Source organism: Spermophilus citellus (assembly GCF_964194105.1).
Source record: "Spermophilus citellus genome assembly, chromosome: 8".
Classification (NCBI taxonomy): Eukaryota; Metazoa; Chordata; class Mammalia; order Rodentia; family Sciuridae; genus Spermophilus; species Spermophilus citellus.
The window spans coordinates 19,778,170-19,784,129 of NC_138189.1; positions in this window are offsets into that span (position 1 = coordinate 19,778,170).

Sequence of the window (5,960 nt, forward strand, 5' to 3'; positions counted from 1 at the left end):
CTTGAGACAGGGATTCAAGAAAAAGAGCAAGAAATACTGAATCTTAAAGAAAACTCCCACAAGCCATTGAGATGCAGAAAGCACACTTGTAAATCTCGAGTAACATGCTCTTGGCCATGCCCTTGTTAAATGAGGGGAAATACACAAGCACAGGAAAAACTGGCATGAATTGTGCTTCACCCTGGTCCCACCTCCAGTCCGGCCCTTAACTAGAGCCAGTTTATAAATATCAGACCCCAGCTCGAGGTGGGGCTCTCGCTCTTGAGATAGCCCACATTGCCTCTTTAGTGTGTATCTTCCTTCCTAATAAACCTCTGTTCGTGTCTTTTTCTGGCGTACGCTGCAATTCTTTTCTGTCACATATGCCAAGAACCTCTCTCTTCTGGGAACCCCTTGAGCCCTTCTCTAGAGACATCTCTTCTCCTGACACTCCTACCATGTGCTCCACTGAGTTGATGACCACCTAGTAAAGGTGGAGGCACACCAATACCATCTTTTCCATTGCACCAGGAACTTCAGGCTGGTCTCTGAAGTTCCTGGTGCAATGGAAGAGATGGTGATGATGCTGAATAGGCCAAGGACAGAGGTCAGTAAGCTTTTTCTGTAAGACGCCAAATCGCAGGTATTTCAGGTTTTGAACATCAGTCTCTGTTGCTACTACTCAGCTTGGCCGCGAAATCAGTCATAGTACTATTACCAGCCATCAACAGCATTGAATTGAATGGGCAAGGTTGTGTTCCAATAAAACTCTATTTACCAAAATAAGTGGCAGGCCAAATTTGGCATGCCAACAAGTTTGCCCACCCCTGTTCTAAGTACAAACACTCCTTGAACATAAGCCAAGAACATTAGGGAACGGAGAAATTTTCTGAGTCAGAGAGAGAAACAACCGTGATAATACCATGTACAGCATCTCAAGGGGAGCTCAGTGAGCCCTGCAACCCGGAGAATCTATGGAAAGCACCAACCTCCCTGTACCTTTCCCATTTGCAGAGTTCCTCCAATCACTGCCTTCTTTCCCACCCCTCCCCTTGCCAATGTCCAGGCTCTGTGCTGTCTAGCCACACAGCTCTCCCCTGTTCCCCCTTAGCTGTGTTAGATCCAGACCTCCAAACCTTTCCCTGCTCTGCTCCCCTCCTGAAAAGACTCTCCTTGTTGCTTACCAACCCCTACCCATCCTTCAAAAGATCCCGTGAGTGCCTGGCTTTGGATTCTCCCAGGCTCCCCCAAGCTGGGCTCACTTCCCGCTTCCGTGTGGGCAGAGTGCTTTGTCCAGGGCTGTACTTCATCAGTGCAGCGTCAGAGCGACGTCTTCTAATCTCTCTCTCATGGCTCAACCTTATCTTGTGCAGTGTTCTTTTTAATCTGCTCATCCCTCACGGGGTTAAGAGCTCCTTTCAAACTTGGGATATGTCTTATTAGTCTTTGTTTACTCCAGGGTCAGCTCGGAATCGTGCACAGAGAGGATGCCGAGCGCATGTGTGCACACTGGTTTAACTCGTTAGTAGAATCTGATGGAGCAAAGGCCAGGGGATCCCATGGAATGAGTCACGGTTTAGATTGTCTGCTACATTCATAAGACACTTTCAGTGACTTAATAAGCAACTCGTGGGAACTGTTCACAAATGATGGAATATTATCAGAATCTAATCAGTTTCAGGGGTGAAAATACAAATCTCTCCTCCACCTATGTCCTATGTTTCCTACAAGTCACACACACACAAATAATTGTTTTAGGTGATGTGTTTTGTTTTACACAGGCATTTTCACTTTCAAAGCTATCTTGTGGAAATCTCATTCTCATATTGGATATGGGACTATGTTACATCTTTTAAAAAGATATCTGAGAGCTAGCGATTTGATCTCCAGTTCCGCGTAGAACACTGGAGGGGTAATTTATTCTGTGGAACCCCAGTGGCCTTGAAGTGTGTGCCTGCAGCTTTCCAAAGCAAAATCGGGCCCCTGACATGACAGATCCTCAGACCTGCTCCTACATTGATTATCCAGGGAAAAGGACAAACTGGTGTTTGAGATTTGCACACGTGAGGTTGGTAATTGAACTCTACCACATCACCAGGTTCTCCACAGTGTTTGTTTTCCTAACAAATAAATAGGACAAATGGCCCAAGCAGGGTGGGGGTGGGTCAGATGCGCAGTCCTGCACCGCCCAAGCCTCACCCCATGGGTGATTGGGCCACTTCCCCTTACTGTACCGTTAATCCTGGCTTTGGACTTGGGCTAGGGGCTGGGCCAGTGGGATCACTTTTTTTGTACCTGGTAGGCACCTCAGAGACCAGGAGCAGGCCAAGGAAGTCCAAGGTGAACACCTCAAAGGCTTGGCATGCCCATACCTTGGTGTATCCTCACTTCCTCTAGAACTGCAGAGGGCTCTTTTTACTCTTTATTTATTTACTCCAAGAATTATTAGGCAGACTTCAGGCCTGTAGGAATCTTCTTCGGCAGCCAGTGTTGGCTGTCCTGCCCCAGTTGGGCAGCAGCATTGTCCCCTCCCCTGTATCCCAGTTTGTCCCTCACTGTCCCCACCTGTTCCTCTGGAACCCGCCTAAGAGATCTCCCAGGCAGCTGCCATTCGCAGGGGCCACCTCCTCCAGGTCAGGGAGGCCACAAAAACAAGTGAGGGAAAGCGAAAGGGTGGAAATTAGTTTCTTTAAGGCTTGTCTGATCTCCTCTGGGCCTGGGATCGGCAGGGCATAAATAGATAATCAAAGATTTTTACTTACCAGGTAAGAATTGTATAATCAGAGGCCATGTCTTCCTTTGTGTTTTTGAAACTTCTCTGGAAGAAAATTCTCCTGAGTTCTCAATTTACCAAGCATTCTGCCTCTGCTTTTACTTGGAGATTTTTCAGCTCTTTAAGCTAACAGTGTCCAAAGCTAATCAGAGAGTTTTGTGCAAGCTAATAAACACGCTGGGGCTTTAAAAATACATCCTTTCTGATCTCTCTGTGTGTGTGTGCATTGTGTGTGCGCGTGTGAAGAGCCATCACATAATGACACAGATAACCCATTTCAAAAATAGCCTTGGCTGGGTTATAACCTAGCTCCGGGGTCCTGGGTTTGCTCCCCAGCACCAAAACAATGATAGAAGCAACAACAACAAAAAACAAAAATAATCTTGTTTTCTTCTCTAGGATCCACTGAACCCAAGAACAGGGACCCTTCCCCTCTCCACCCAGAGTTTCAAAGGTAAAGAATTGCTCTGCTTCCAGTCCATTCTGGGGCAGGGGGACTTTTCAGTTCCTGGTCACTGAGGAAATGATGGCTTCTCTTGGTGTATTAATTGCATTCCCCATTGCCATGACTCCCAGCTCCACACTCCACCCTGGACCCTTTTATCCACCCTCCTTCTAGACACGTCTGCCCATCCATCCTCAGGCATCCCCAGCTCACCTTGTCCAGGGGGAATGTCCCCTCTGTCCCACCCTCACTCGGCCCAGCTTTTCCGCTAGCATTTCCCACGACTTTGCAAGTATTTCCAGTCATCTGAATGAGAAACCTGCTGCCCTTAGTCAGAATTATTTTCTGCACAGGAAACGAGTCTTATTCTCTGTGACTAGTCTGGCCCAAGAGCGTTGGGCACCCAGGGAAGCCTCCTTTTTTCTTGTATTCACATCTGGGCAGTTTTCTCAGTTCCTTTCTCTCTCCTCTGGCCCTGGTTTGGCCCTTTGAGTCTTTCCTGGACCTTAGCAGATGCTGGGTGGAAGTGCAGTTCAGAGCATCAGCCCCCAGGACCAGGATACCTGTGTTCAGGCTACCTCGACCCTGTCTGCTCGGTGACCTGAGTCACATCACTGAACAACGCCTCCTGGGTGCTGGGAAAGAACAGGGAAACTTCTTATAAAGGACCAAGCAGTAAATATTTCTGGTTTTATGGTTACAAAGCAAAATTGAGGCTGTTATTTAGGTACTCATAAAACTAGAGAAAAAAATATTTGCAACATAAAAACCACTGACAGAATTAATGCTGTCGTCACTGGAGTGGGTTCCTGATGAGAGGGTGTGCCTTCTCTGCTCTCTTTCTCTTTTGTGCTTTTCTTGCTCCGGTGGTATCTCCTGCCATGTTATACTGGAGCAAGAAGCCCTCACAGATGTGGCCCCCTTGATCAGGGACTTCCCAGCCTCCAGAACTGGGAGCCAAATAAAGTTCTGTTGTTTACCAATCACCCTGTCTCGGGTGCTCTGGTATAGCACCACAAGATGAACTAAAACAAGTTCCTTGAGAGACTTGCCCACTCCCTCCTCGAGGCACGGCTCAGCATGGATGGCCCTTTACAGAGCCGGCCCCTGCCTCTCTAATATTCAGTTGTTGATTCTTCTTTCTCTTTTTTAAAAAAGGGAAGTAAAAACTGCAAGCAAAGACTCCGAATTGCTCACGACATCTCCAGCTCTGTGCCTGATTGTATTATGTGCTCCTTAAATATTGGCTGAATAAACAAATGAACCTCCTACCCTCAAATGGATGACTCGACAGAGAACCTCTTTGACGGCTCCAGTTCCCGGGGAAGTCTTGCTCTTTGAGTAATGGATGCATTTGGTCCTCATTGATTTTCTTAGAGGAGGAGACACCTTATGGGATAATGACGAAGAGCCTTGGCTCTGGGCACAAACTCCAGCTCCACCACTCCCTAATTTTGAAGTTTGCACAAGTTCCTTAACTTCTCTGAACTTCCGTTTCTTTGCTGCTAAAACGGGGATGTCATAGTCTATTTTCTGCTGCTATCACAGAATGCCACCGAGAGAGAAAAGGACAAACAATGGAAGTTGATTTGGCTCCAAGTCCTGCAGGATGGTGAATACGAGATCAAGGGGCCACATCTGGGGAGGGCCTCTTGCTGTGTCTAAGCATGGTGAAGGCATCACAAGGTGAGAGAGAATGAAAGACAGAGAGAAAGGGAGAAAGAAAGGCCAAACTCCCTCTCTTTAGAACTTCTGTGACAACATTAATCCATGTAAGAGGACTGATATATTAAGAACTATGTAATGTTTTGAATGACCAACAATAAAAAAAAAAAAAAGAGGACTGAGATCTCATGACCTCGTCACCTCTTAAAGGTCCCACCTCTTAATACTCCTACAATAGCGAGCCATCGCGACATTAGTTTGTGTGAGACATTTAGACCACAGTCGGGGATAATGGTCATCCCCATCTCCTTTGTTATCAGCAAATTGGGTGAGATAAAGCCTACGAAGAGCTTCATGTAGCAAGTGTTCTATAAACGTCTGTTGCTTTGCTCATATGCATTGAGCAATGACCACATTGTAAAGCCCTTTCATTAATTTGTTTATTCCTCCCAGACACACTATGAAGTCATTACTATTGCTAGTCCCATGTTACAGACGAGAAAACCAGACAGGTTGGATGACTTGCCCAAATCACACAGACAGAGTGGCAGGGCCAGGGTTCAAATCCAACCCCCTGAATCCCAAAGGGTTGCTTGCCGTTGTTCTAAGTGTCTTTCCCTGCATAGAGATGCAGGTTTTATGTCCTTTGAGAGTCAGGAATGAGGTCCACCCTTCCCAGCCTCCAGCACAGCACCCTGCACTTGGAGCAGCTCACATCCATCTGCTAATTCATTCTCTCATTCTTCCTCTGTCCTGATCCAGGATAGAATGTTCTAGAGAGATTTCCTCCGGGCCAGGGGTAATCACCTATGAACACCTTTGTGTCTTAGAGAAAGGGACAGGAAGGAAAAGAAAAAAGGAGAGAAGCATAAGGAGGAGGTGCAGGCGGGGTGCTGGGGAGAACGGTGCATGCTCAAAAGGCAGCGGTGGAATTAGAGCTGACCTCCTTCTGGTCCCTGCCTCTGGGGGAGCACCAACCCCACCACCAGTGAGCGGCTCTGAGCGCCCGACCAAATGCAGGCTAACTCCACTGATTGTCTGTAACACGATTGTCCCTCTTAATCAAAGTGATGTCATTCTCTGATTTCAAAAAGTGAA